Source organism: Bubalus bubalis, chromosome 21 (assembly GCF_019923935.1).
Source record: "Bubalus bubalis isolate 160015118507 breed Murrah chromosome 21, NDDB_SH_1, whole genome shotgun sequence".
NCBI lineage: Eukaryota > Metazoa > Chordata > Mammalia > Artiodactyla > Bovidae > Bubalus > Bubalus bubalis.
Window position 1 is genome coordinate 27,628,382 of NC_059177.1, and position 22,327 is coordinate 27,650,708.

The 22,327-nt window shown below is 40.6% G+C and overlaps 1 long non-coding RNA gene across 1 annotated transcript in view; it reads left to right on the forward strand.

Moving 5' to 3' along the window:
- The window catches only part of LOC123331005, an 81,775-nt gene that overhangs the window by 12,552 nt on the left and 46,896 nt on the right, over positions 1–22,327 (forward strand). Inside the window, exons 2-3 of the long non-coding RNA XR_006640439.1 lie at positions 4,252–4,358; positions 20,865–20,953. This is a non-coding gene — a long non-coding RNA (uncharacterized LOC123331005). The remainder of the gene's footprint in view (positions 1–4,251; positions 4,359–20,864; positions 20,954–22,327) is intronic.

Sequence of the window (22,327 nt, forward strand, 5' to 3'; positions counted from 1 at the left end):
AGATAGCTATGGCTGCTGTTGATTAGTTTCATCCCTAGTAATGCTCCGTAGTAGGAGTCAGCAAGCCTTTTTTATAAAGGATCAGATAGGGACCAGTTTAGGCTTCACAGACTTTATAGGTTCCACTGCAGACCTACAGTGTGCCAGAGATTATTCTTTGGGCTGAGAAACCTGCCAGAAACAAAACAGACTTTGCTTATCACAAAGTGTACAATCTAGTAACAGGGGAGAAAAGCAAACACATCATTTGTCACAAAGGTAAAAAACATTCTGTGTCAGATGCTATGTTGTACAAATACAGTCAGGAAGAATTTACAGTGGTCAGGTGATAATGAAGTATGAATAAAACATGTTAGGGGAAAGGGACAGAGGGATGGGATGGAATGTGCTATTTCTTAAAAAGAGAGGAAGGGAATCATGCTTATAAGGTGAAATTTGAACATAAGATGTAAAAGTAGGAAAGGCGTGCAACATAGAAATATTCCAAATTTATGGAAATAGTTCTAAAGACAGAAGTAAGGCTAAGCCAGGATGCTGAAGAACTCTGGGGATGTGAGGGTGTTCAAGGGGGATAAAGACAGCAAATAATATAATGCCACATCCCCCTACTTCCCAAACCATGTATTTCTATTTCTCCCTTCTATCCTATCAGAGGTAAAATTGTTAAGTCCCCAGTGAACACCCTCTTGATCTCCTTCACCCAGATAGAGAACCCTTTGCTCTCATTTTCTTTTATGTTGCCATAGCAAATTATCTGAAAGAGTAACTCATGTAAAAATATAAAGTGTGAAGTGTTTCCACTCTCAGAATATTTTTACAAAAGTTATATTCCAAAGGAGGATATATCTAATGACATAAATCTGAAATTAGCAAAGGCAAGAAACTGCAATAGGCTGATCAAAAAATATTCACACATCCATCTTATCATACGTGTTTATTGTGGATAGTGTGAGGAACTCAGGTCTATACTTAAATTGTGTCTCTGGGTCTGCTATTACATCCTGGAATGACTGAAGTTTAAGTCTTTTTACCCTAATGGGCGTTAGTTTTGTCTTGTGTAAATTAACAGGTTGGGCTATAGCCAGAATGACAACTATTAATATCTCCATCAGCTCTACCCCATTTCTACACTCATGGTGGACACAGAAGTTTATCATGGCTCATTTTGCTCAGAACCCAGACAGAACATGAGAATCCTACTTAACACAGTATTCCCAATGACCATGCCCAATCAATGACCCTGGAGATGAAACTTATTTGACCTTTATGAATATTAATCCCTAAGACTCGTTCTATTTTTAAAACTAAATATCTAAGTTGGACCTTTGAATATAGGCAATGAGCAACTGGTGAATAATTCCTTATATCAGATGAGCAAAGAAAATTTTACAAATGCATTCCAGAACTGTTCTTCTTTTTGTCAGCCTTCCTGACCTAGGCATGCTAGCTCTAGCTAGTTCAGTCACTCAGTCATGTCATACTCTTTGAGACCCCATGGACTGCAGCGCCCAGGCCTCCCTGTCCATCAACAACTCCCGGAGTTTACTCAAACTCATGTCCAATAAGTCGGTGATGCCATCCAACCACCTAATCCTCTGTCATCCCCTTCTCCTCCTGCCTTCAACCCTTCCCAGTATCACAGTCTTTTCAAATGAGTCAGTTCTTTGCATCAGGTGGCCAAAGTATTGGAGTTTCAGCTTCAGCATCAGTCCTTCCAATGAATATTCAGGACTGATTTCCTTTAGGATGGACTGGTTGGATCTCCTTGCAGTCCAAGGAACTCTCAAGAGTCTTCTCCAATACTGCAGTTCAAAAGCATCAATTCTTCAGCACTCAGCTTTCTTTACAGCCCAACTCTCACATCCATACATGACTACTGGAAAAACCATAGCTTTGACTAGACAGACCTTTGTTGGCAAAGTAATGTCTCTGCTTTTTAATATGCTATCTAGGTTAGTAATAGCTTTTCTTCCAAGGAGCAAGCGTCTTTTAATTTCATGGCTGCAGTCACCATCTGCAGTGATTTTGGAGACCCCCACAAATAAAGTCTCTCACTGTTTCCACTATTTCCCCATCTATTTGCCATGAAGTGATGTGGTCAGATGCCATGATCTTAGCTTTCTGAATGTTGAGTTTTAAGCCAAAATTTTAACTCTCTTCTTTCATTTTCCTCAAGAGGCTCTTTTGTTCTTCACTTCCTGTGAAATGAAGTGAAGTGTGGTGTCATCTGCATATCTGAGGTTATTGATATTTCTCCCGGCAATCTTGATTCCAATTTGTGCTTCATCCAGCCCAGAGTTTCTCATGATGTACTCTGCATATAAGTTAAATAAGCAGGGTGGCAGTATACATCCTTGACATACTTCTTTCCCCATTTGGAACCAGTCTGTTGTTCCATGTCCAGTTCTAACTGTTGCTTCTTGACCAGCATACAGATTTCTCAGGAGGCAGATCAGGTGGTCTGGTATTCCCATCTCTTTCAGAATTTTCCAGAGTTTGCTGTGATCCACACAATCAAAGGACTTGGCATAGTCAATAAAGCAGAAGTGGATGCTTTTCTGGAACTCTCTTGCTTTTTTTTTTAATTTTTTTAATTTTTTATTTTTTTTATTAAATTTTATTTTATTTTTAAACTTTACATAATTGTATTAGTTTTGCCAAATTTCAAAATGAATCCACCACAGGTATACATGTGTTCCCCATCCTGAACCTTCCTCCCTCCTCCCTCCCCATACCATCTCTTGCTTTTTTGATGATACAACGGATGTTGGCAATTTGATCTCTGGTTCCTCTGCCTTTTCTAAATCCAACTTGAACATCTGGAATTTCGTGTTTCACAAACTGTTGAAGCCTGTCTTGGAGAATTTTGTGCATTACTTTGCTAGTGTGTGAGTTGAGTGCAATTGTGTGGTAGTTTGAGCATTCTTTGGTATTGCCTTTCTTTGGGATTGGAATGAAAATGACATTTTCCAGTCCTGTGGCCACTGCTGAGTTTTCCAAATTTGCTGGCATATTGAGTGCAGCACTTTAACAGCATCATCTTTTAGGATTTGAAATAGCTCAACTGGAATTCCATCACCTCCACTAGCTTTGTTTGAAGTGATGTTTCCTAAGGCCCACTTGACTTCACATTCCAGGATGGCTACCTCTAAGTGAGTGATCACACACATCATATCACATCCATTACAGCTTTGTAGTTAATGACATAAATCTACTCTAATTTTATTTGTCGGATCTTTGAAGCCATACATTATAAACTGGGAGTGATTTGGAGTTAAAAAAATTAAAATGCCTCTCTACCTGGAGGAAAAGAAATTGCATAAAAGGTAAAAAGAAAAAAAATAGTAACCATTCAAGTAAAAGTTGGCCGGTGAACAGGAATAATGGAAGCTGTTCATGAAATGATTGATGCACAAATAAAATTCAGCACCTGACATTTTCCTTATTGTCTTTTCAGAGTGGCTTGTTGGCAGCCTGTATTTTTTTCTTCTTGTATGAAGCCCCATCCCTGAGGGTCCCTTTTGACCATCCACACAGTTCTCACAGAGGAAAGCGGGCTGTCTGAGGCACTGTTTACTGGACTGTTATGCTCCCAGGGAAAGTTAATAGATCAAGTTTAAAGGCTGTCTGTAAAGTTGGTGGCCTTTTGAAGTAATCAAAACAAGGGGAAAAGAAAAAAAAAAAAAAAAAAAAAAACATTGTACCTTAACAAGGTCTAAAATCGACTTTATCAGGAATTTCCAATGGATGAGACAAACTTGCCCTGTTTTTTAAACTTTGTCTGCCTTTGAACCAATGAAGCTGAGCTCTAGAATGAATTCATTGATTCCTGGAATCTTAAGCACTCATTCTTCTCCTGTAATATTGTCAGATGCAATCCATGACAGAAAATAAACTGTTTACTTCCTAGGTCACAGATAAGAGTCTGGAGAAGGATGAGACACATATTTTGTACTTTCTCTTCAAGTCACCCTCTGGTCCCCTCAGCACCCATCACAGGTGGCCTCATGTTACTCCTTTATCAATTTGCTCTTTTTCCCTCTTCTGTCTTCCATCTCCTTTCTACAACGCTTCTGGCTTCCTGATCTATTTTGATTCTCTGTCACCCAACAGACTTAAGTCTTTCATGTATTTTATAGTGAAGCAGCTAAAATAGTAATGACACTTCTACAAATAATTGACTATATTTTATAACATAACTTTGATTTGTTTGAATGAAAAACAAAGTTATTCTATTCCCTGTTTTACCAGTTAATCCCTCGGATCAGGGAAGAATGAACGGGTGAGAAGATTCTGAGGGAAGAAAGATCCAATTCATGCAACACAGGAGCATTGCTGTGGCGGAGGCCTGCCTGGAGGTAAGGTTACAGCCCTCTTGATGCTCGCCCACAAGCAGTTATTATTACCTGAGGATAACCCAGGTTCCCAGCACCGGGACCCCGAGGAAGGCAGGGGAACCAGGCTCAGCAGTGAATCATTTCTTTTGATGTGATGCCTTTTATATGTAGGGTCACATAATTTCTTTCAGAATCTGATAAAAATTACATAAAGTTTCTCTAGAAAAATGCAGTTTCCTAGATTCATGCCTTCCCTTGAGTATATTTGAAGAAATCAGTGATCCTGAGTTTATGCTAGAAGTTTAGGAGCTGTTATAAGTAATCACCAAAAAGTTAATTTTATATTGACTTTCTTTCATGTTCTCTTTACCCACTGCCTTCTCAGACTTAAGGCATTGTGACATGGAGGTTAGGAACTTTAAGACAGAAATTCTTAGACTCAAACTCTGACCCTGTCTTCACTTCCTGACCTTGAGCACATTACTTAACTGACCTGAGCCTCTGTTTTCCTCCAGTAAAATGGGATAACAATGTCATCATACTGTGTCCATGTTAAGAGCCGTGTTTAACCTAGCAGAGCCTAAGCATCCAATAAACAGGAAGCTCAAGGTGGCTCAGTGGTAAATAATGCACCTGCCAGTGCAGAAGATGTAAGGGACACAGGCTCTATCCTTAGAACAGCAAGATCCCCTGGAGTAGGAAATGCCAACCCACTCCAGTACTCTTGCTGGGAAATCCCATGGACAGATGAGCCTGGTAGACTACAGTCCATGGGGCTACAAAGAGTTGGACACGACTGAGCAACTGAACATGCAGCCAACATTTCACTATTTCCAAAACATAAAATGGATTTGATTGTTTTTTCCTGTTACTTGTATAATTAAATCATTTTTTTTTTAATGAATTTCAATTAACATGATCAGAGCACTTTTGATGAGGAGGAAGACTAGTTTTTTCCTACCCTGAACTCTAAAATATCTTGTTTGTTTTAATAAATGGAACTCAGAGCTCCTATGCAGTTCTGATCTCTTGTAACCTGTGGAGTTAGACACAGTCATCGACTCTTTCACAGATGAGCTGCTGATGAAAGCACAGAGGGCGATCCCATGAATGCAGAAGGAGCATTGATTTGTCTCAGAAGGGCTGGTGCTAGCACTCTGACTGTTGGCTTCATGGCCTGGGGGAAGCGAGTTTACTGCTCAGAGCCCCAGCTTCCTCAGTGATAAATTAGGCATCACTCTGAGGGTTGAAGATATGCGTACACTTAACGAATGTCGTTGTTACTATGCCTCCATCTCAATTCCCACCAGATTTGTTATTTCCTGGGGAGAGCGGAGGCTAGACTATAGCAGTAACTTTAACCTTATTATGTCCTTTGGCATGATCTTTCTAAACACAAATCTGATCAAGTCCTTCCCCTTCATAAACCCCTGAAGGGATCCCTTCAGAGAAAGTTCTGCTCCCCCAGAATCATGGGCAGGATTCACCATGGCCCAGACCTCCACACCCAACCCACTGTCCCTCCCCGACCACTGCTGTCCACAAAGCATCCCACACTCAGGCTGGACAACCCTGGGTCTCTCCTCCTCATACCTGGCATTTTGTTCACATTCATGTTTTAAAGTGATACCAAATTATGCTAGTCTTAGATAAAGGCAGCATTTTGACAAAAACTGAAATTCAACAGCTCAGCCCCAAATCCTTGGGTAGTAGAACAACGAGACGCTGGAAAAATGAGTATATCCCCCTTTTTCTCGAAACTTTTTTTGCTGTAAATAATTGTCTTTGGATAACTCTAGGAACAGCTACCCTGTGACTTTAAAAAATTCCTCTGTTTTGGGGTTTGAGGACCTGAGTGTTACTCATTTTAAGAGGAAGGAAATGGGCAGTGCTTTCTACTCATTTGTTCTGTGTATATTACTGATGTGATACTTGTATGATGGAATAACTTACCACCACGATAGACAATATATGCTGAATATAAGGTTCAATTTCTCTGCCTAAATTGTTTTGTTCCTTAAAAGCAAATGTTACCTGGTACTCAAGTTGTCATAAAGTGTCTCAGATTAAAGGTTTTGCAGAAGGGGGATCCCTCCCAGGGCCCATGAGTGAGCTCTTGTCTAATACTTGAAAGTGAATTGTCCAAAGAGACACATAGGCTGACAAAGCAAAAGACTTTAAAAAAAAAAGTATTACTTTATTTTTGGGTGTGCTGGGTCTTTGCTGCCATGCACAGGCTTTCTCTAGTTGTGGCAACTTCTTCCTTGCAATGCAAGGCTTTCTCATTTCAGTGGCCTTTCTTATTGTGGAGCATGGACCCCAGGCACTCCGGCTCGGTAGTTGTGGCTCACGAGTGTAATTGCTCTGCTGCATGTGGGGTCTTCCCGGACCACAAGTGGAACCCATGTCCCCAGCGTTGCCAGTCAGATTCTTACCACTTGACCATTAGGAAAGTCTCAAAGCAAAAGACTTTCTTGGGCATAGGGAAGGGGTGCTGAGTGGAGAGCAGCAGGTTAAGGGAACACAGCAGAAGTTTTGCTACATGGCAGTTCAGTAATGGGATTAGTTTCTGGCTTGTCTCTGGCCAGTCATCTTTCTTGGCTCATATTTGGTCTGATTCAGCTCAGTGGTAAAGAACACACCTGCCAATGAAGCAGAGCAGGTTTAATCCCAAGATCCCCTGGAGAAGGAAATAGCAACCCACTCCACGGATAGAGGAACCTGGCAGGCCTCAGTCCACGGGGTCACAAAAAGTCAGAGACGACTTAGCGATTGAGCACACACACAGCCATAGCGTCCTTCCTGGTTACACAGAGCACCTCTTAGCCAAGAGGGATACCAGCGTGAAGGATTCTGGGAAGGTGGCAGGACAGCATTATGGGCTGGCATCTCCCCCCTCCTTCTGGCGCCTCCCAAATTCTCCCTGTTAGTTTTCAGCAGCAGCGCCATGTTAATTATTCAGGCCTCCTATAGTGAGATAACCCAGGCTAGCAGTTATTATTGTGGCTGGTCAAGTCAGGCAGTTTCGGTCAACGGTTCCCTAATACAGGTATGTTCAAATATTTGTTTCCTGTCACAAATTCAGAGTCCTAGCAAAGCAAATTTATCATCTCACAGTTCCATGGTTGGAAGTCCAATATGGTCTCTCAGGGCTAAAATCACAGTGTCAGGATGACTATTTTCCTATCTAGAGGTTTCTTTCTGGGGAAAATCAATTCCTTGGCTCATTCAGGCTGTTGTTAAGTGTCAGTTCCCTATGGTTATGAGACAGGGGCCCCTGTTACCTTACTGGCTGTCAGCTGAGGACTGTTCCCAGCTTCTAAAAGTTTCCCTCATGAGCCTTCCTCCATTGTCAAAGACAGCAGGGCCAGTGGAGAGCACTTCTCATGTTTCAAATCTCCCAGCCTCTTCTTGTGTCATTTCTTCTCTTTGACTAGTTTTCAACCTCACTCCTTTGCTTGAAAAGACCCTCGTGATTATTTTGGGCCTGTTTGTATCATCTAGGATTATCTCTTTTTTTAAGATCAGCTGATTAGCAATTTTAATTCTTCTGCAAATTTAATTCTCATTTGCCGTATAAGCTAACGTATTCAAACTAACATATTTTCAAATTCTGAGGACAAAGACATGGACATCTTTGGAGTAGGGGGTGCTATTCAATTTACAACATCTCTCAGTTACCTTTTTTTAATCAAATGAAGAACTGTTTGAAGGTCTACATTAGCTAGAGATGACCGCAATCAACGCTAGTTGGAAAAGGTCACAGGGGCCAGAAAGTAGAATTGTTAACAAGTGAGGCAAGATGTGGACATTTAACAAAGGTTTGGTAATTATCCTGGTATATGTGACCTTAGAATTGCAAGCATTGGATGCCTGTTGTAAACAAGCTTTTTCAGGTTACTTTAAAGGCCACCCAGTAATTGGAGAGCATGACTTTACACCTACAGAATGAACAAGAAACCAGCTCTTCTCAGGTTATGTGAATGAATACTTGTGGCTTGGGATAAAATTCTCTATTGACATCCTCTTACATGGATTTAAAAAGTCTTGAAGAAATTAGAGAGAAATGGAGCTGTCAGAAAAATGTCTTGGATGATGCAAACCGTAGCTCTGGTGGTGACAAAGACATTAGTGTTAAAGACCGTTAGGAAGAACTTCAAAAAATCATGTTCATAAAATGTGAGCGTATGAAACCAATAGTTTAAAATTAACATATAGAAGCAATTTAAATATGCATCAGGTAGTAATTTAAAAATCATAAGTCAACGAATAGTTCAGGATTTTTTTTTTAAATAGCATCATTGGAAAAAACAAATTCACTATATGCTTAAGATTGCCTAATATGTAGTATTTAGCTATAACAGAGTTGAATTGGAGAAGGAAATGCCAACCCACTCCAGTATTCTTGCCTGGAGAATCCCAGGGACAAAGGAGCCTGGTGGGCTGCTGTCTATGGGGTCCCACAAAGTCAGACACAACTAAAGTGACTTAGCAGCAGTAGCAGCAGAGTTGAATTATTTTCTAGATTACCCTTCTAATTTACTTTGGGACTAGAAGAAGTGACTATAGTTAAAAAAAAAAAAAAAAAAAAAACTTAGTTTATTTCCTTCAGATTCAATAATCAATGGTATTGCATTAGCCTTGTGAATTTCTAGTAGAGGTTTTAGGTTACTTTACACACAGGATACAATATTGAAAGAAAAAGTTTCCAGTAGGATGATTAGAACCAGATTTTCTTGTCTGTTTTAACTGCTACTTCCTTAAAGTTCTGCATTATTTGATATCCAAAGGGGAAAAAAAAAAATACTGCCTACTAGCACCTAAAGTTAGAATTCTATTCATGAAACTCCAAGCTACTGCCCCCCCTCCCAATAATATCACTGTTATAATCTCTTTTCCAAGCCAAAAATTCAAAGGAAAAAGAACTTCATAAAAGGTGATTTTGTACTGCCAATTCACTTCTTGGCACATAACTATGTGTGATTAGAGGGAAAAACTTGTGGAATTGGATGTGGTAGGGTGGCAAAACCTAGAGGGATTTCCTCAAGTAATAAGGATCAGTTGCAAAGCTCAATATGGTGCATTTCTGTTTTACTAAACACTGCAATTTGTAGAGTCCACAGCTCAGTTTAAATAAAGAGAAGCAAGTGTGAATATTGTAGAAAAAGAGGAAAGGGGAAAACCATTTGAACTTTGGAGATACTCAAACTCTTGAGAATGTAGGAAGTTGCCTGCAAGAGTGAGGTCTGGATATGGAAATAATGCCTCCATATTTCTGCTAAATTTGTAGTAAAGGCAATAAAATATTCATGATATATTGAATATGATGAAATTTCTTGAGGAAAATATTAAGGAAGCTAAAATCTGCATGTCTTTGGGCATGGGGCAGACAGACTCAGTATATCTAGATGAGGAAACAGTGGGGTTTATAAGATATATAAGCAATTAAAAAGGTACAAATTTATATCTCCTGTGCCTTATAAAAATTCCTGGCTATTTTGTGGGGGAAAATAAAAATCCCTTGATTATTTATAGCTTCTTGGCAGTTATTTATTTATTTTTGAACTCTGGCATTTCAAGAGACAGAGAAGGCACCCAGAGATGTTTTCTTCCATCTACCAAGTTTGGGTCCATTCTCAACATCAACATATCTCAGTATTTATAAAACTTAACTTCAAGTGCCCCCATTTAAAAGAAATTTTGACTGAAGCTAGCTCAAGGGAGATTTAGATGTCAAGTACATTACTGTTACTTTCCCACTGGAAATGACAGGACAGCTGAAAGACTGATACAGGTCTGGGCAGTTATATTTTACTATGCTTGATGAAAAAAAAAAAATACTATCACATTAAGTAGACCAATTGAAAAATGAAGTTGTTGCAGGCGGATCTCTATGGAATCACTAAAATGCAGGGGGAAATATCAAACACAGCAAATTAAATTCAAGATAATCAGCCCTGTGTCTTACCCTCTGTGGATTCTCTAATCTAGCTCTGTCTAATTGCATTCTTTGTAGGACATATTATTCCTGTTTTCCCAGTAGGAATTTTTTTTTTTTAATTTTTTAGTTTGAAGACTATAATATAATTGCTCTCTCTTTATGTTATAAATGTCATGATTTTAAAAAGAAAATTTTCATGGCATATGTAATGTCAATCATCTCTCTTTGTGGGAGAATATGTCATTCATTTTGCTTAAATGGGCTCGGGGAAAATACCCTTTATTCCAAGAGCTGTAGGTTTTTAAGCATATTTCGACCTAATTTGCATGACAGTGTAGTTAGAGGAGGCTTATACATTTGGGAGTGGAATTGTGCTCTGTCCAAATGTGGCTATTTTATATTCCAATTATATCCTTCTAAATAGCCAAATAAGATTTATACAGAAACCACTCTCCCTGCTTCTCACTCATATTCAGCACTCTCAATTCACACATGTTGATGTTTTAATACTTGGAGACAGGTTTGAACTTCATAGTTGGACAAGGTCGCTATACTTCTCCCATTCCTTTGAAGCCCAACTAATACAATAATTACCACGCCTTGGAAGCTTCCACAGGCCTCAGAACCTTGCAAGGTATATGTGTTTCGTGACCTGAGCCAGCCTGGCAACTCTGATGACCTCATGTCATATTGATAAATTAAAAACCAGAAGTGGCTGAAAGGAAAGTGCTCTCGCAGAATCAAAAGCAAAAATCTATGTATTCAACTCTCATGGAAAAGACTTTATGCTAACTCTTTTATAACAATTAACTCCAGATTGACAGAGTAACTATTGCAGAGCTCAGGGCAATAAAAATGGTATTTGAGACATTCTGTGTAAACTCTAAACTGATGTAAGCTGTAAACTAAGGGACCTGTAAACTCCTTTTATTACCCTCTCACTTATTATCTAGGAGGGGTATTACCTTTTTCCTTAGGCCCTGAGCATCCCACTTACCTAAATTTACATGTGTCCTCCATACTGTGACGTGAACGTAGGTTTCCTTTTCTCCTGAACCCCAAAGCCCCTTGGTAATATGGATCCATCTTTGTTTCACTCCGGAGATTCGTCTTCTTAGCTATCGATGGACACTGCATATTAGGCAATTGAACAAAGTTAAAGCAGTTTGTTAAAGGAGTGCATGCATGCTCAGTCGCTTCAGTTGTATCTGACTCTGTGCGACCCTATGGACTATAGCCCTCCAGGCTCCTCTATCTCTGGGATTCTCCAGGCAAGAATACTGGAGTGGGTTGCCATGCCCTCCTCCACAGGAATCGTTGGAGGCTGGTTCTTTACCCACTGAGCCTACCTGAGAAGAAGTGAAATGAAAGTCACTCAGTTGTGTCTGACTCTTTGCGACCCCATGGACTGTACAGTCCATGGACTTCTCCAGGCCAGAATACTGGAGTGGGTAGCCATTCCCTTCTCCAGGAGATCTTCCCAACCCAGGGATTGAACCCAGGGCTCCCACATTGCAGGCCAATTCTTTACCAACTGAGCCACCAGGGAAGCCCAAGAATACTGGAATGGGTAGCCAGTCCCTTCTCCAGCAGATCTTCCCAACCCAGGAATTGAACTGGGGTCTCCTGCATTGCAGGTGGATTCTTTACCAGCTGAGCTACCCAGGAATCCCTGCCTGAGAAGCCCTTGTTAAAGGAGAGCCTTTATGTTTGTTTGTTTGTTTGTTTTTCTTCCAATAGCATTGGCATGTTAAAAGGATATTTCTTGGCAGAAAGGGATCAGTTTCTAATGCAAATCAGTCTATCTGCAGTAGATAAGATCATTACTCACCAACTACTCACTGCTGCTTCTACCATCTCCAAGGTTAGAGTGATCTTTTCACTCTTTGACTTTGAACTTAACTTCCTCCTTTGACCTGCTTTATTTTTTTAACTTTTTTTTTTCTTTTAATTGAAGTATAGGTCACTCAGTTGTAAAGAATCCACCTGCCAATGCAGAAAACTCAGGTTCCATTTCTGGGTAGGGAAGATACCCTAGAAAAAGAAATGGCAACCCACTCAAATATTCTTGCCTGGAGAATTCCATGGACAGAGGAGTCTGACAGGCTACCTATAGTCCATGCTGTTAAAAAGAGTCGAAACACAACTGAGCGACTAAAACTTTTCACTTTTCCATAATATTAAATATCTCAGTGCACAATGGCATCTTGGGCTTGGCACTAATTAAAATGTGTTAAAATAACACATTTAGCAGGGAATGAAGGTCTTATTTAGCAAGAAAATGAAGTACAGAAGTTATGTCAGCTGTTATTTTAAGCCCTGATAGTTTTTCACAACATACCCAACCAAGATGTCATGTGTTTTTTAAAGGTTTGCATAATGAAAGTAATTGATGTGTATATAAGACCACAAAAATGCTAAGATCAATACATGATTTACATTTAGAATACTGTTTTTACAATAGAATGATCTGTTTTCTGCCTTTACCTTCTCAGTCCCAGTATTTTAACAAACAAACCAAATACCATCCGGGATATAAATCTTACTGAGCGGGAGGAACCTGGAAAAGTTTATCAGCGTCATGACAGTATGTGAGCATTAGGACACATGAAACCCAAACATGAAGATGCTCTATAAGGAAAAAAAATCCTTCAGTATCATGTAAATATCTCTACTTCTTAAAAATTTACTCTGTATGTTAGGCTCTGGGAAGTCCTGTGATTATACTTAATACTTGTTTAATCAAAGAATTCTTTACATAAATAAGTAGATAAAATCACACGCAGCTATGATCCCTAAACAGGTTTATTGGGAATGTTATATTAGAAAAGAATAATTATATGGAAAAAATGAAGGCAAGTGTGTTCCAATATTGAGAAAATAACATAAAGTTCAATTTAACAGGGTTTCAAGTGTTTGAAGGACTGAAAACATAGAAGATTCTGATGTCCATCTCTACTGGGGAGAAAACAAATATACGTAAACTTGAACTGCAACAAAATGAAAATTATTATGCATGTAGAAAAAAGGGAAGAAGGTCATCAGAGTGAAACATTGAAACGGTTAAAGTGCTTAGTTGCAACTCAGATTTTTAGAAAATGCTGGGGTGGTTTAAGTATGATCCCCTAACAGGGAGCTTAACAAGAGAGGCTCATGTAATTCCATCTAGTCCAATAATTGCTTAGTTATCTATACTTAATGCTATTCTTATTCTGATCTATAAGCAATCCTCAAAATAAGCACTTTATGGAGCAAAGATAAAATTAAAAAATATTCAGTGTGGTCCATAAAACCAGTCTGCAACATTATCAAATATTTTAAACATGCCTTTTGTGGACATAAATGAAGGCCACCCAAATGGGAATAAGCAGAGGCTCTTTCTTTATTCAGAGTTTGCTGTAGCAAAGGGATTGGCCCCCATCACTTACATTTGAGAGAGATGCAAAGGCAGTCAGAGGAATGGAAAGTGTTGCCATGGATTAAAGGGAAGATATCCAGTGTGTCCTCCTTGGAGGCTGTCAGCGTGGGGAGGGTGTAGGTGAGCTAAAAAGTTCTGTCTGCTGGGAAAACACATCCTGAGAAGGCAAGGGTGGGAACTGGGAGACCCGTTCCGCGTCTACTGCAGAAATTTAGGTGGTGGTACTCTTGCCTAGAGGATCCCATGGACGGAGGAGCCTGGTAGGCTGCAGTCCATGGGGTTGCGAAGAGTCAGACACGACTGAGCGACTTCACTTTCACTTTTCATTTTCATGCATTGGAGAAGGAAATGGCAAACCCACTCCAGTGTTCTTGCCTGGAGAATCCCAAGGACGGGGGAGCCACCGTCTATGGGGTCGCACAGAGTTGGACACGACTGAAGTGACTTAGCAGCAGCAGCAGCAGCAGCAGAGTGGTAGCAGCACAGGTGATGAGTAACTAGACCTCAGTATTCTTTGAAGGTAGGGCCAGCAGAATTTGCTGACATATTGGATTTAGAGTTTGACAAAAACAGTGACCCCATGGGTGACTATTTTTGATCTGAGAAACTAGAAGGTTAGAGCTAAAATCAAGAGAAGTGGGAAGGTCTGTGGGTGGAGCCAGCTTGACAAGGGTGGAGATCATGAGCTCATTTAGGGACATGTTGAGTTTGAGGGCCCAAGTATTCAGGTCAAATATGAAGGTCAAGAGGGCAGGTCTCAAGGATCAGAATTCAGAGTTGAATTAGTCAGCCTGAACTGCTATAACAAAATGCCACAGACTGGGTGGCTTAAACAACAGAAATTTATTTCTCATGGTTCTGGAGGCTGAAAGTTCAAAATTAAAGTGCCAACTGGTTTGGTTTCCCTTCAGGCTTCCAAATGCCACCTTTTCACTGTGAGATCCCAAGGTCTCTCCTCCCTCCATATAGGCACATCCCAGGAGTCTCATCTTCTTCCTCCAGCATCAGTTATATTGGATTAGCATCCACCCTAGTGACCTCATTTTAACTTAATTTCCTCTTTAAAGGCCTTATCTCCACATGCAGTCATATTCTGAGGTCCTAAAAGTTAAGACCTCAGCATATGAAGAGGGAAGGTTGCATAATTCAGTTCATAACAAGGGTCGAATGCAGGTTTTCCGATTCCAAGTTCATTACTATTTCCCTACAGAAAGCAGCAAAGTTAATTGCCCTAAAATGTTACCTCCTCAGTGAAGTCTTTGCACACTACCTTGTTTAAAAATTCCAACTTCCCTCCTCACTTCCTTGGGACATTAGTCATTCCTTTTACTTGCATCATTTTTTTCTTGTAGTTATAATCTTCTAAATTCCTATCTATTTTTATTTAGCTTGTGTATTGTCCCACTCCATCCATCCACAGGTGGCTCAGACAGTAAAAAAAAAATCTGCATGTAATGCAGGAGACATGGGTTCAATTCCTGGGTGGGAAAGATCCCCTGGAGAAGGAAATGGCAACCCACTCCAGTATTCTTGCCTGGAGAATTCCATGGACAGAGAAGCCTGGTGGGCTATAGCCCATGGAGTTGCAAAGAGTTGGACATGACTGAGCAACTAACACTTTCATCCATCAATAAGTAATCCATGAGGACAAGGGTTTTCCTATCTTTTTTACTGCTATATCTCTGGAATATAGAGCCCCACACATCATAGGTATTCAATAAATATTTCTGACTGTGTGTATGGATGTATACATGCATAAATGAATCATCTAAATAAAATATCTTAACTCGTGTGCTGGGACAAGACAAGATTTCATTGAGCAAACCCAGCATGGAGTAACACATCTTCTGAAAACAGGTCCTCCATCTGCCCTGCCACATAAATGATCAATGCAAGAGAACAGGCCATGGTAACATCCCAGCACCCTGATGCTTCTGTTTCGGTGCCATTTCTCCCACACAGGACCAAAGCTTTCTAACTGAAACTTTCCAGCACAGAATTATACTCATCGTATCTCTACAGGGCAGCAATCAAACATGTGATGTCACCAAAGCAGAAACCATCAAGAAACAGGTGCTAAGACAGCAGGAGCTGATCAGCTCCTGGAATCTTGTTCTAGGGGCAGACTGCAAAACATGCCTTGGGAATGAGGCAACCTCTTGCTGCTGTGGGTGAGAGTCTGCACAATTTATAGATGCACTTCCCTAGTGGGGTTTTCTTGCACTGGAAGAGAAGTTTTAAAACAACAACCCTGAAACGACTTCTTCTGTTCTTTGGCAATCCATCTTATAGTGCAGGGTGTAAAAAGACATTACAAAGAGAGGGGAGAACGACAAACTACATGTAACAAATGGAAGAAGGGAGTGAGGGGCATATTGGAACACTTCCTATTCATCCAAGTACAGAGAAGCTGAATTATTATGTTTGTAAATTACTGTTTCCTGTTTCTCTTCTGTCTGAGCTTCAGAGGGTTTAGGTCTTCAATGTGTCTTTTGAGAGGAAAGTTACAATTCACCCCTCAAAAATCTTCCTAGAATATAGAAAGTAGAAAGGACCTTAGAAGTCAATAAGAAATCAAGTGGTTTTTAAACTGCTCTATATAGAACTGAGTTAATCCTTTTTTTTTCCCCCAAAAGTAAATCTTACATGTATTCTCAATGTAAACAAAGTAAAAAGGGAGCTTTTGGAAATATGTGAGGTTGCCAGCATTACTGTCAAAAACAGGAGTGGAGACTGGGAAGAAAGGGAAAAAGTCAAATGAGAAAAAGTCAGGAGTGATACGATGATGAAAATATACCATTGCAGGAGGAGAATCATAAACTCTGCACTCAGTACATTGGTTCCAATACATTTAAAAAAAAGAAAAATCAGACTGAAATCGAGTTGCCCCAGCTGAAATTTGGTGCAGGGAAGTCTTGAACTAGGTCCCGTGAAATGACTTCCCCTTACCTTCCCCTCTAGAAACCCAAGAGGCATTTCCATAGGATATATATTTTTTAAACCAATTCTCTTGTTCACTAGATGAGGGTACTGAAATTCAGAAAGCTAACAGGATTTGCTGAGATCTCCCCAGGGGTTAATGGATGTGCTATCTAATTCCTTTCTTACATATCATCCCTGTGCACTGAGATGGTGTGGGTGCCAGTGTGCAGAAACACAGCTTTTGTTACTTTTGTACCCATCAGCTTCATTGTTCTTTCAAGCACTCACTCTTCCAAGAGGCAGAGAATTCATTTCAGTCTGTTGAGGGTCATTTCGATCAGTTGATCCCTCTGAGTTGTGCCTCTAACGTTGGGAGGGGAGAAGTGTGACATGCCAAGGAATGAAGTCAAGTGTTGTCCCCCGTCCACTCTGATATGTAATAAACAGTCCGCCTGACTGCAGAATCTTGGAGAGGTCAGTTCACCTCTGCCCTTCCTTATCCAGCCTAACCCTGGTGCTTTTCAGGTTGGTGGCCTTTCAGCCATTTTCCTGACCACCCAGAGATGAGAGAAACATTTGGTTTCTCCTGGAGCCAAATGAAACCCAGAGAAAATCTCTCTAATGAGATCCCAGTCTCAACTTCATGGAGACCCTCTGAAGCTACCTCTTAAAACTCCCCAGTAATTCTGAGGGCAAGGGTGTGGTGAGCAGCATGTCACTTCCCCAGGGAGAATCAGGGGAAGGAAGGACAGTCTTCTAAATTATTCAACTCCTCCAAATTGACCTGAGGTTTCTACTGCACCCTGGTGGTGGTGGTGGTTTAGTCGCTAGGTCGTGTCCAACTCTTGCGACCCCATGGACTGTAGCCTGCCAGGCTCCTCTGTCCCTGCTGCTGCTAAGTCACTTCAGTCGTGTCCGACTCTGTGCGACCCCATAGACGGCAGCCCACCAGGCTCCCCTGTCCCTGGGATTCTCCAGGCAAGAACACTGGAGTGGGTTGCCATTTCCTTCTCCAATGCAGGAAGGTGAAAAGTAAAAGTGAAGGCACTCAGTCATGTCCGACTCTTAGCAAACCCATGGACTGCAGCCTGCCAGGCTCCTCTGTCCCTACCAAGGGGTTAATACCCAGGTCACTTCTCAGGGTCACTTAAGAAATCTGTCCAGCTTCTGGTTGGACATAGAAAAGGTGACTCTTACCATCATTATTGTTCCAGATCTGGAACAGGGTCAACTTTTCAGGGCTTTTGATACTCAAAAATTCATTTCTCTGCCTTTGTGTTATATTAACAGTTCTTTCAGGCCATGAGAGCTCTCTAATCTTGCATCCGTGGAGAATGCCCAGAGGATGAGAAACCGTTATTAGAAATGAAAAACATATCGATTGATAAATTAAAATATGATCCCATGATGTGCACATCACATTAATAACTAACATCTGTAAACCATAGCATAATTTCCAAATTGCTTCCTGTTTAAAAGCCTTTTAATGGAATGAAATCCTTTGGAAAGCAGACCACCATGTTTCTCATCCAAATTAAGTAAGACTGTGAATATAAAACTCATTGCAGAGTGGCTGGGACTGAGTACTGTTTGAGAAATATTTGTAGTAGTAATACAAATTATTCTGATTTCCGCATGCACTCAGCACTGGTGACTAGGTTTTTAGTCATTCTCATGGACAGCCCTGTACTTGCCCATCTTTGAACTCATCCTCCTTTCCTATATGAAAGGTGGCATCCCCTGGATTCTAAAATCTTTTCAAGTCTTTCTTTTTCATCTTTGTCAAGGGAAAAGTCTCCAAGATAACTGAAAACCATAGATGGGACCCATCCAGAATACTTGATTTACTACGGCCAAAAAAAAAAAAAAAAAAAAGAGAGAGGTTAAATTGAATTGTGACTGTTAAAGCTCTTGAAAGAAAATTGCAATAATGAGCTAAAAATCAACTCTAAATATGTTACATGGAGAAAACCTTGGGCGGCGCAGGCAGGCAGCATTCTGCCCTTTCAAACACGTTGGTGGGTGAAGACATCTTTGATTTATTTTGTCATTTAATTTCCCTTCCGTCTCTTGGCCTTAAGCCACAGATGCTTCAAGCCTTTTGGTTGGATAATCAGAATTTTCTTTCTTTGCCCATTATTTTTCCTGTTGGCAGTGTTCCCATAATAACAGCCTGATGAAAATGTGCTTTCTCTGTGGCTCCTCACTGCCTCTGAACAATCTCTAAAGGGATTAGGTCGCCTTTTATCAAAAAGGAGAAGTAGGGGAAAGTTCAAATGGGTTGGAAGTCAGAGTTGGGTGGTTTTCTCCCTAATTGTGTATGCATGCTCACAATAACGGAAGGCACTCTTCAAAGATGTCCTAGTGCTGGGGGGGGGGGGGGGGGGTTGTTTGCCAAGACCCCTGATACCTGCCAGGATTCCTCTTCCAAATGGTCACAGAAGCGGGTAGCTTGTTTCCTTTTAAGAAGCCACCCCAGAGAGAGGTTATTATCACATTGGGCTGGTTCCTATTGCTAACAGAAGACTGAGAACACCAACTTGAACAAGATGCTTTTTTCTTGCCTGTCATTTGGGGAAGACTCCCCATTTTTCCCTCCCACTGGTCCCTCACTCCATCAGTTGATGCCAGTGATGCAGTCTAGACTTGTTGTTTGATCTTAACCTGTTCAAATGTTCTATTTGCAAAAATTAACAGCATCTATATTTTCAGAAACAAAAAAGGAACAGGACTGTGTAGTATCTTTAGTAATAGGCTTTACTGGTGTCCTGTGCACCCAGTGTATTCCTATTCCCGGTGGCCCTAGAACGTTTCAGTTATGCCGGGTTTTTACTCATTCCCTCAAGTAATTCACCAGGCATCACTAAACATCTTCCATGAGGTTGACGAGTGCTAGGCCCTATAAGTGGTCAGTGAGAATTAATACTATGAATCCTGAGTCTGAATGATAGGCTGTGTTGAAAGATCAAAGCCACTATTTCTTAACCTGTAAGCCCTGGTGTTCTTAAACTAGGTTCTTGTTAGTATCATTCCTTACTAACTCCTCAGCTTAATGATGCCTTTCTATGAATTATGTATTTTTATTTTGCCTAAGCTAGAATCTGCTTTAGTCAATACCTCACATACATAGCTGTGTCTATCAAAACTTGTGCCCTTATTCTGACAGAAAAGTAAGCATTTTGGACCACAGAAATAGAAAAGTAGCCCGGTTTTTCCATTTGCTTAAATTTGTTCCTGGGGATGGAGACATCAGCCAAGAAATAAGTGGAATAAGTGAGAGCACAAAGGATGAAGCAGAGGTGCTCTGTCTGAAGCTTCCAGATGCCTCAGCAGGCCTGAGATGAGCGTGAGAATCAGGGCTCTGCCAAGGACAGTGGGGAAAGCACTGATGCCAGAAAGACACCAGATGGGAGCTAGGAGACCTGAACACCAACCTGTCATTATCTAATAATGTGTGCAAGTGAGATTTCTTACATTCTTTTGGATTCTGTGATAGATTTCTGTCTGAATAAGAGGTAGGGGAATATGTGAATGCCAGGCGTCAGTAGTGTGAAGAAATGGAGAACATTGGCTCTGGCACCTTGTCTGGATTCAGATCCCAACCACTAGTTAACTTTACTAAGCTTAGGAATGTCCCCTGTGCCTTCATTCTCTCCTGTATAAAATATTGCTGTTGACAATAATACTAACACCAGCCTCAGAAGGTTTTATATTTCGTTGTTGTTGTTGTTGTTTTGCTGAGTATTAAATGAGATCATAGATGCAAGGGTTTAGAACAGCTCACAATACATAGTAAACCCTGAATGACTATTAGCTACGTGGGCTATTTAGCTATATTAAATAGCTATTAGCTATATTCGAGCTGTTTATCAAATAGTCTCCACTCCCTGCCTTGGGATAAGAGTCCAGCTGAATATCATGGACCTCTGTGATTGGAAAATTTTCAGCCAATGAGTTGGGAGAAAGTGTTAGTTGCTGTCGTATCTGTCTCGTTGCAACCCCATGGACTGTAGCCCACCAGGCTCCTCTGTCCATGGGGATTCTCCAAGCAAGAATATTGGAATGGATTGTCATTTCCTTCTCCAGGGGATCGTCCCAATCCAGGGATCAGGTCTTCTGCATTGCAGGCAGATTCTTTACTGTCTGAGCCACCAGGGAAGCCCAATGAGTTGGGAGTGAAAGAATTCAGGAAAAACATTTGGTTACCAGAGTGAGACCCTATAGAGTTCCCTTTTCCTTCTTCCAGGAAATGTTCCATTTTGTGGCAGCTTCAGCAGTCTGAATCCTGAAATGAAGATGCAAGAGCTGAGCTCCCAATCAACTGGCAGTGGACATGTAAGTGAAAAACTGATCTTTACTATCTTAAGTTGCTGAGATTTGAGGTTTGTTTGTTGCTGCTGCTGCTAAGTCGCTTCAGTCGTGTCCGACTCTGTGCAACCCCATAGATGGCAGCCCGCCAGGCTCCGCCATCCCTGGGATTCTCCAGGCAAGAACACCGGAGTGGGTTGCCATTTCCTTCTCCAATGCATGAAAGTGAAAAGTGAAAGTGAAGTCGCTCAGTCATGTCCGACTCTTCGCAACCCCATGGACTACAGCCCACCAGGCTCCTCTGTCCATGGGATTTTCCAGGCAAGAGTACTGGAGTGGGTTGCCATTGCCTTCTCTGGGTTTGTTTGTTAATACAGCATAAATGAGTACATCCTGACTGACGAAACTGTAACTCTGATCATCCTCATATTTAAAATATAGGGACAGAACCAAATTTTACCATAAGTGTGTTAACATACAAGTCTACTTAATTAGTTTTTTGAAAAATGGCTTTATTGAGATGTAATTCACATACCATATTATTCACCCATTTAAAGTGTATGTTTCAGTGGTTTTTAGGATATTCACAGTTGTATGTAATCAACGCCGCAGTCAGTTTTAGAATGTTTTCGTCACCTCACCAAGAAATCCTGTACCCTTTAGCTATCACTATCTAATGCCACCCCCTCCCCACTTTGGTTGCGGTAAGAAATCATTAATCTACTTTCTATAGATTTCCATATTCTAGACATTTTATATGGATAAAATCATGAAGTATGCAGCCTTTCGTGACTGGCTTCTATCATTTAGTATGGTGTTTCCAAGATTCATTCCTTGTAGCTTGTATGAACACTTGATTACTTTTTATGGTGGAGTAGTATTGTATCATATGAAGGCACCACATTTTACTTATCTGTTGGTTCACTGATGGGCATTTTTGTTGTTTCTACAGTTTGGCTATTATGAGTAATACTGGTATAAACCTTTATGTACGAGTGTTTGTGTGGACATATGTTTTCATTTCTCTTGAGTCTATACCTCAGAGGGGAATTGCTGGGTCAAAACATAATTCTGTTTTGTCATTTGAGGAACAGCCAAACTATTTTCCAAAATGTCTGTACCATTTTACCATTGTGGAATCATGCAGTATGCGTCCTTTTGTGACAGGCTAATTTCATATATTATAATGTCTTCTAGGTTCATCCAGGTTGTAGCACGTTTCCAGTTTCCTTCCTTTTTGAGACTAAATAATATTCCATTGCATGGATATATCATATTCTGGTTATTTGTTCATCTGTTGATGGGCACTTGGGTTGATTCCAACTTTTGGTTTTGTGAATAATATTACTATGGACTGTAAGTGTATACCAGTAGCTGTTCATATCTCTGTTTTCCATTCTT